Source organism: Gavialis gangeticus, unplaced genomic scaffold, assembly GCF_001723915.1.
Source record: "Gavialis gangeticus isolate Ggan-Ray unplaced genomic scaffold, GavGan_comp1, whole genome shotgun sequence".
In the NCBI taxonomy this organism is placed as follows: domain Eukaryota; kingdom Metazoa; phylum Chordata; order Crocodylia; family Gavialidae; genus Gavialis; species Gavialis gangeticus.
Window position 1 is genome coordinate 55337388 of NW_017729029.1, and position 8930 is coordinate 55346317.

Sequence of the window (8930 nt, forward strand, 5' to 3'; positions counted from 1 at the left end):
GTACTGTCAAGGTCAGGGAGATCTCATATGATCATCAGCATAGTTGCAAGGAGCCAGCAGCAGTAGTTAAAAATGTTTATGACCTTTAACAAATAGCCCCAGCTTCTTCCAGAATTGGCACAGTGCAGAGATGAATGCAAATTGTACCTAGACCCTGGTCCTGATGCTTTTTGATCCCTTCCTTGATTCTGAGCCCCTGTTTCTCTCATGGTGGAAGTGAACTTCGGGGTCGTTTTTTTCCAGGGCAGAGACCACATTTTAGGACGAGAACATTCACACAAGCAGAGAGAAATCTTGGCCCCATTCAAGTCACTGGCAAAACTACCACTGACTTCAAAGAGCCAGGATTTCACCCTGCATAATTCAATGTGAAAGTCATGTTTTCTTAACATCTGAGAAGATCAAAGCCAATGGGAAATCAAAACTAGGTCCTTAATTATTGTGCAAACTCTGCCTGGGTCTCAAAAGAAAGAACAGAGTTAGCATGTGACAACATTTCCACGAACTGCCTGCCATGAGATGAGTAGATTTATAGATGCTAGGGTCGGAAGGGACCTCAGCAGATCATCGAGTACATAGTGCTAGTCCAGTTCCCAGTGGGCACGTGTCCGTAGCACAAGAGCCTGATGTGTTATGGCACAACCACAGAACAGAAGTCAGGATGGATGGGTTTGGAGGAGCAGCTGCTATCTCCCAGCCAGAGACAGCCTTGATGCGTTCAAGGCTCAAGGCCCAGGTCATAGCCAAGGCACGCTGTGAAGACAGTCAGGAAATGTTTTCCAGAAATCCCTGTGTTATCCTTTCCTTAACACTGTGTGGTTTAAGATGTGGTTAATTTGGCACTCTTCATCTCTATTATGCTCACTTTCTTTGTACGGCAAATGGGTCCTGGGAACGGTCACAAATGGAGAAAACCAGGCAGCCTCAGCCTCCCGCTACTATTTCTACACCAAACAAAAAGCATCGCTGCCTGTCTTCCGTCTCGGTGGCTCATTTACCCTCGCTGCAAGAGGCATATGGTTGAGGGAAATATTTACAACTATTCCAGCCACCAAATGCACTTTCATTAAGACTTAAGAGATAACGGATTAAGGATTTGACTCACATTTCTGCAAACAATTTAAGGTTACACTGATCCAGAGCAAGTCAGGGCACAAATGTTAATATGTTTTAGGAACGGTCGCACATAAAAGGATGGCAATGAGATCTCATCCCTCCCTGGTAGTGATCGGCGCCATTTGAAAGTACCACTCATGCATGTTAAGTGCAGAACAAGCAGCCCGTTAGTTCTTTTAACCTTCTAACCTACAACACACCGGGAGTGACAGGAGATATGGGTCAGAGAAGAATTTGGTCCAAAAGGTGAGAGCTGTTTTTCTGGCAGTCAGAGGTTTTTATTTTAATGTCTCGCAGCCGTTTGCTTCCTCTCTGCAGAGCACCAGTGCTGTTCTGCACTCACATGGTGTCACCTGTCCAACATTTCCACATCGGGGGCTCAATGCTGCACTACCAAAGCCACAGGGAATTTTGCCAGGTGAGGCGGAGAAGTTATGCCAGGTGCTTATTGAAATGATTCTTAATGAAATCTGAAAATCGTGTCAAGAAACGTACAGAAGTCAAGCCTATATTTTTGCCCATAAAAAACTATGTTATGGACAAATGTTTAATGTCAACGAGCTGCCAGAAATGTAACGATAAGCCGAACATTTAACTGACTCGCGTTTGTTCCTCTAGCAATCCACTTATCCACAGTCAATTTATCGCAGGAACGCACAAGTAAAACATACCTTTATAAAAGCAAAGAACAAATGGAAACAATGGTTCTGCCCTCTATGTTATTTCTGAGGCATGGTGAAATTTTCAGTCCACTGAAGTCAAAGGCAGAGCTCTCGCTGACTTCAGGGGCGGCAGGATTTGGGCTGTATGTTTTCTAAATATTGTGGAAGACGAAACAAATTATTTGCCCCATGGCTTTTCCTTGTACCATACAATAGCATGTTTTGAAAGTTTTGACAATGGCAATTAGGCTAAAAGAAGCCTTTTGGCAACATTTATGATCACTGCCACATTTTCTTCAAGGTCAACGAATCACACCGAAACCTCTGAGTAAGTTAATATACGTCACAAAACCACCATCTGCCTGCAAAGTTCTTTGTAAATGTATAAGTCCAAATAGGAACACATTAAATGTTCTTTAATGTCTGAATCCTAAGCCCTGAATACAAAGTAAAACCTCAAAAAAGACGAGCCCCTTTTAACTACAGTCCAAGAGAGATTAATTGAAAATGCAAGTCTCTTATGAGCTTCTATATATCATCAATCAGTATTATCAGATTCTTGTTTCTTGTGCAAAATGGCCTGTTATCTGGTCTACATACTAATGACTCTTCCCAGTTGAGCAAATCAAACCAGAGTATATTAGAAATAATTCACAGCAGTTTCCACAACCACTAGAGCTTTTAAAGCAGAAAGAGGTTTTAAATTTATAAAATTTCACTTGCTTTGGGATCAAATAGGTGGGAATGTTATAGTCTGGCATCTGAATATAGGTTTTATGGAGCTGCTGTTCTACTATTCAAATCCCTTCCTTCAAACCAGAGAAGTTGTCACCTTCTGTGCTGGCCTCTTCCTGTCCTTCACATGAAAACTGATTTTGCTTCCCTCTTCACAACAAACTATTACAAGGCTACCAAGGCAAAGAATTTGACTCCAGCTTTGATCTGAATATCAACTGTCCAAAATTTGGGTGCTTTTAATCCATGGGCTTTTGATTCAGACTTGTTTCTAATTTCCGAATGACCGAGCAGTAAAATGAAACAATGTCACTTTGCTGCACTTGGGCGCAGATTTGGTTCCCAGGGAAGTCAGCGGGATCTCTACCGCTGAGTGAAGGAGAATACGCTCAGATCCTAGTGGAGTTGGGATCCTGAAATCAGGGTCTCCCCCTGCATAATCTGTACAAAGTACAAGAGTTGTGCAAATGTTTCCTGTGTAACAATATCTTTACCAAACAGCGATGGGTATGATTCTTCCTGAGCAAGAGACAGATGCCAGATTTTAGGCAAGAAAAGGCAGAGCTGAGGGTGCCTACAACAGTGAGTCCTCAACTGACGGTTCACGTCTCAGCCCCAGTAAAGCCCCACAGAAGATTTCAAAAGGTCTTTATATTGACAATTCACCGTTCAAGAGTTGTCTGAGCAGCCCATGCATGGCAAGGCAGTTGGCTTGTATTAATATCAAGAGCTGTCCCAGGACTGAAATCCAAGGGTGGATGTGCTCCCTAATCATAAAGCCCAACATTGCTACCGCCATGTGGGAGGCCTCTCCCAGAGCCAAGAAAAAAACAACTCATTTTTTATATGTTGACTCACTGTCTTCTCTAATCAAGGCTCAAGCCTTGCAGTCAGCAAGATCAACATGAGCATTAAGATGCTTGCAAATTCAGTTCTGATGTGTTTCTCTAATACTCCTCATTATCCCCCTGCATACTAAAAGCTGAACAGAAAAACAGCCCTGGTTCCAGTTACTCTATTGGAACCAAAAGCAGACTGTCCATCTTCATTTTCGTGTATACAAAGACGGTGGAAAAAGCCAAAGTCTTTATTTTTCAGCTGTACACCACTCGCTTTCTACACTTTTATTAGAAACAGCTTGCTCAGAGTGAATATGTTTAGTCTAATGTAACTCACGTTCACAAAAATCAGACCCAGAGACAGGCCAAACAGGTTTATCTCTATACTTCCTAAACAAGGGCTGCCACCCTTCTCAACTATAATGGCTTCCCTAATTGCTAGGTTTGATACAGCAGGGTACCAATCATTCAACACCCTCCCCAAAAAACAAAACACACACTAGATCTGGGTGTACCGGACCACAGACACACTGAAGTTAAGTGATCGTTCAAGGGATGTGGATCTATGTTCTTAGCAGTCCTGATGCTTTCAGTGTCTGTCGTACCCTGAGCAAAATCATTGGGAGTTTTCCTACAGACTTCAGGGGGGTCGAGATTTCACCCTCCCTCCCAGAAGAGACCAACCTTATTACTTTCTTTTAAGCTTATACATGGGTGCACTTTATGGGAAGAGCAGATGAAGCAAGGGAGGGAATCAGCATGTTAATAATGGATACGGTTCCTCCCATTGCTACATACTTGAAAATCTTGACCAAGCTCTGACAGTCTGTAAACAAGATTGCACATACCTGCACATATGTATGCATCCAAATATTCAGACAAACACATCTGCAAGCACTCGGAGCCCCTCGCCTGCACTGGTAAACAGCACCTCTGGAAAGTCGACTCTACAACTGGGTAATGGTGGCAAAGCTGTTAGTCCTCATGCTGGTGGGGAGTACACACACACACGCATGCACACAGTGAAGAGAACACAAATTCACACGTGCACACAGTGAAGACAGCACACACGCTGTTCAGGTATTGAGAGCACAGTCAGGCTGTGCAGGTTTTGATTTCTGTATAGAGGTGACCAGTGGATTAATTGTGAGGGCAGCTGTTACACTGGTGACACCTATTCCCTAGGAACTGGATTCAATACACACTCGTCACCAGGCAGCCCTTATACCAGGCTAACTTTAGGCGGCTAGCAACTTTGGGCAAATTTCACCTGATGGTGAAAAACTCTGCATCTCACTGCTGACCGACCCAGTCATATTGCCAATATACAGACGTGATTAGCAGGGCACTCATTTACCGCAGAAATGTGCAAATGTCTATACATTAACAAAAAAATGACACTGTGTTGTAATAGTTGGCTGATTCAGTGCCTTTCAGCAGCCTACTGGTGCTTGATTAATGTACTTCCTTTTTTTTTTATTTACTCTTTTAAAATTATCCTCAACTGAGCAGCCTTTTTTCCATATTTCAATTTCTATGAATAGAGGACTTATCAGGTATGCAATCTCTGCTTCAGGCTAAGCCAAACTGTTTTTCCTTTTTTCTAGTGGAAGAGATGATTTACATTCTGCATTCAACATTCCTACAAACAAAACTGTTTCTGCAAAGAAGGTTGTTAATTTATCATTCAGGACTGGCAATCCCTTAATTCTTCTGTAAATCCCTACACTTCTGCTGAAATGCTCTGATTTGTTCTGATGAAGACATAACTTTAATGTTAGCCTAGAGGTTTTGCCCAGCTTTGCGATATATTTTTGCTTGGCACAAATAGCTTTCGGTGTCGTTTTAACAGCTATATTTTTGTTACTACGTTCTGCTTGTGATTCACATCCCACTTCTAGATCCTGCGGAGGAACTTGCCAACAGGAGAAAACTGCATTATTTACATCTTAGTGCAATTTTTACATTTATTCAGTTAAAGCAATGGAAACTCAGCTTAAGAATGGTTTGTTCTGGTTTAGTTTAAGTTGATTTAAAACAGGTTTTAGATAGATCAGTGGTTTCCAAACTAGTGTCCCACAAGGCCATGGTATGTGGCTCATGGACTGTAACATGCCCTGTGTGTCTATGCAGTAATTCAGTTAAAAATGTGTTGATAAAGCATGCATAAGAAATTTAGAGGGTTGGCAGCATCCTGTTGTCTCAAAAAGAGAAGAAGAAGAAGAAGTAGGAACCAATGAGCTAAATTAAAATAAGTCAATTTTAAGCAAAACTAAGAATCTCCCTACAGGAGTTTGCATCAGTTTTGATTAAAAAATAAAGTAGGTCAAGTTGTTTCACGGAGAATATGTATATCCAGGAGACTTAGCTGACTTGTGGGGACCAAGGGTTAAGCAGGGCACACAGCAAGAACCACAAAAAGACAGACCTATAGAAACATAGGGCTGGAGGGGGTCAACTAGTCCAACCCCTTGCTCAACCTTCCTAGACCAGTGTTTTTCTAACTTAGTCTTACATATTTCCCCCCAAGCAGCCTTGTACAACTACCAGGCACAGTGCTCAAAACATCAAAACCGCCTTACCTTGCCATCGGTAAAGCAGGGGGACTGTCAATGCCCTGCCAGTGCAAGGACAGGACGGAGTCCTCAAAACGTGCTCAAAGGACCCAAGGAAGAAGACTTGCCTATGGGACAGGGGCCATGCGCCACTTCAATCCCACTTGAAACCAGGGCTGAATTGTGATTTAAGTGGTCATAAATAGGCCATTGCCAGCCCTCAGCACAGGATTACCTTTCACCCAGAGCTCAAGGCAAGCCCACAGAACCTCCCACACGGGACAGTCACAAGTTGCAATTGTTGTGTTCAACTTACAGGGCAAGGAGGCAAGGAGGAAGAACAACAAGGCCCCAGCCCCCCTCGGCATGGTGCAGGGGAGAGGGCTGGCCCCAGGGAGGAGGCAGACTGTGCCCACCCAGCTGTTCTGGTGAGAAGGGAGATGGCCAGATGGGGAGGAGCGGGGGTCATGCTCCCCCCGGACTGGACAGCTCCAGGAAGCGCCGGCATGCAGAGCCCTTTCCATCCCACGAACATGCACATAGACCTCATGAGCACGCCCGGCTTCTCTGGGTCAAATTTTGCTCTCTTCTGTAGGGTTGCTGCTCAAGTGAAGTGAGTGAGATTGCAGCAGTGCAAACAGGACTGGAATCCAGCACAGCTTCAATGCCACTGTGCAAGTAAGACAGAGCAGAATTTGGCCTGACACACCGCAGGTGAATTGGAGTGACAGAAGGGTGCCATCTAGGTCACAGAAAATAAATGTAGGCTAATTTCTGCCTTTGTTACTCATGAGAGCTTAGAAACTAGAATGATCTTTGCTGTCCCATTCAAAAATCCCTCCACGTATCGCTGAAACTACTGCTATTGTGGTGGACCAAGTTTCAGTACGGCAGTAAAAGAGCGTACCAGTTATACCAATACAGTAACTAGAGGGGACACAGTTTCTTTAGGCGCCATGCCCTACATAGCTTTCACTCAACCCTGTCTCCTTGCAGGAATAAGCTATATTGATATTATTACCCTTATATTCTTATAACTGCCTTTGCTCAAGGGTGCTTTCTGCTCTCATTTAAAACAGTACATCTCCCATACGTGGACACAGTATAAGTCTGAGTAGTAAAGAACTGCTACAAATTCCAAGTGCTCCTAGTGAGCAGAAGCCAGATTTATTATCAATGTCTCTGCTGCTTGATTTTTGCTTCTAATACCGGGAGATTTTAATTATGCACGACTCGCTTGCTAAATTTAATCTTTAACCCTGAGCTATTTTTGAGTATGTGAGCAATTGACGAGTCCTCAACCAATGAAATCATTCCAGATAGTTATATATAGAGCAGATCAAAAATGGGGGAAAACAATGTATCTTTGTCACATTGTAGTCAAGTGCTGAATTTCTTCAAAGTTTCCCAACCAACTTTCCTCTTTTGAAGTAAAATAAGGCAAACCGATAGCTTTAAATTGCTACAGCAAACAACCATGCAATTTCTCCCTTTCACGTTTTTCCAAGTTTCAACAACTCCTGGCTGTTTTTAAAGCTTGAATTGCATACAAATTTCACCGGAGAGAGACGAATGCTACACATCAACAGTGGGGTTAGCTTTTTTCCCTTGGATTGTTTTTTCTTTAATGCATACAATAGCCCTGTGATTGCTTCTCTTCTGCTCCCGAGTTTATTCCTCTTCTTTAGCACTCGCTGCATTGTTCAAAACTCCAGTTCACACGGGCTATACCTGCCCCGGCCCACGGGGTGCTGTGTTCCCAGGCATCAGGGACAACTGGAGCTTCTCCTGCTTTGCACACGACAAGCCAGCTCTGTTGGAAAACAACTTCCAGCGCCGAGAGCCAGAGCGGATCGTGCAGACCCATCCGTCTGAGCAAAGTGCTAGAGTCCGCAAAGCTTATCAAATACACCACCATCTCCACGCAGGGCAATAAGGTCCCTCTCAACAGTGGACAAGAGCATCAGAATAGGTAGAGATCTGCCAGCAGGAGCATTCAAATAATGTTTATGCAGCACCACGACCAAGTCCTCAGGACCGCTAAGGGCCTGTATTAGGTAGCTCCTGTTGTGAAGTTTCAGGTGCTGCTGGGCAAGGATCCAGCGAAGCGAGGGGGGGAGAGAGCAGACGCCTGGGCTCTTGTTTAAGGAAGCAGCTCCTGCCCTGCGCCCCTCTGCACAAGCAGGAGCTCTCCTCTCATGCCTGGCATGGGTCACGCGGCTTCCCCTGCACCAGCCAAACTCAGCTGAACGCCCCGCGCCCTGGCAGCATGGTGGAGCATGGCGATTTGTTTTTAAAGGCTTTGATTTCTGCAATCTCCTCCCCAGCTGGGACCCGCGCTGCTTCCAGGCAGGCAGGGCTGGAAGGGACGTGGCAGGCTGCCCCCAAGGCAGGTGGCATGGAGGGAGGGAAGGACCTGCCTGGCAGGGCAGGCGGGGGTTAGGCAGCCCCAGGCCAGGACCAGCAGGATGCATCGGGGCTGCGTCTGCCTGCGAGGAGAAAGGACTGAGCAGCGCCTGCACCTGGCGGGGAGGGGGCAACCGTGGATCCAGATCAGCCCCCTGGATCCGGATTGGACCCCTGGATGCAGAGGGGAACCCTTGATCCAGAGGTGATCCCAGGTTAGCCCCCTGGATCCAGACTGGATCCTTTGACCCTCATGGGACCCCTTGATCCTGAGCGGGCCCTCTGGATCCAGGTTAAACCTCTGGGTCCAGACTGGATCGGCCCCTTTTGATCCAAACCAGAGCCCTGGGTCCAGATTGGGTCCCTGGATCCAGAGGGGAAGGGGTGGTCCGGAGCGGCCCCCTGCCTCGGGCTGTATCCCGTGATTTCTGAGCGAGCCCCCTTGCTCCCGATCAGACTTTCTGGATCCGGATTGAAGCCCGTGATCCAGGGCAGACCCCCTGGATCCGGACTGCCCCCTCGATCCGGAGTGGGCCCCCTTGCTCCGCCCCGGAGCCCCCCGCGCCCGCCGGCACCTACCGCCTAGGGGGCGGCGCGCGGCCCCAGCTCCATGCCCG

General features: G+C 46.0%; 1 protein-coding gene across 1 annotated transcript in view; it reads right to left on the reverse strand.

Moving 5' to 3' along the window:
• Nucleotides 1–8924, reverse strand: part of LOC109300802 (neuronal PAS domain-containing protein 2-like) — a 93119-nt gene extending 84195 nt beyond the window's left edge. The window contains exon 1 of the mRNA XM_019521633.1: nt 8893–8924. The gene's annotated coding sequence lies outside the window, so the exon portion shown is untranslated. The remainder of the gene's footprint in view (nt 1–8892) is intronic.
• Between the last annotated feature and the right edge of the window lie 6 nt (nt 8925–8930).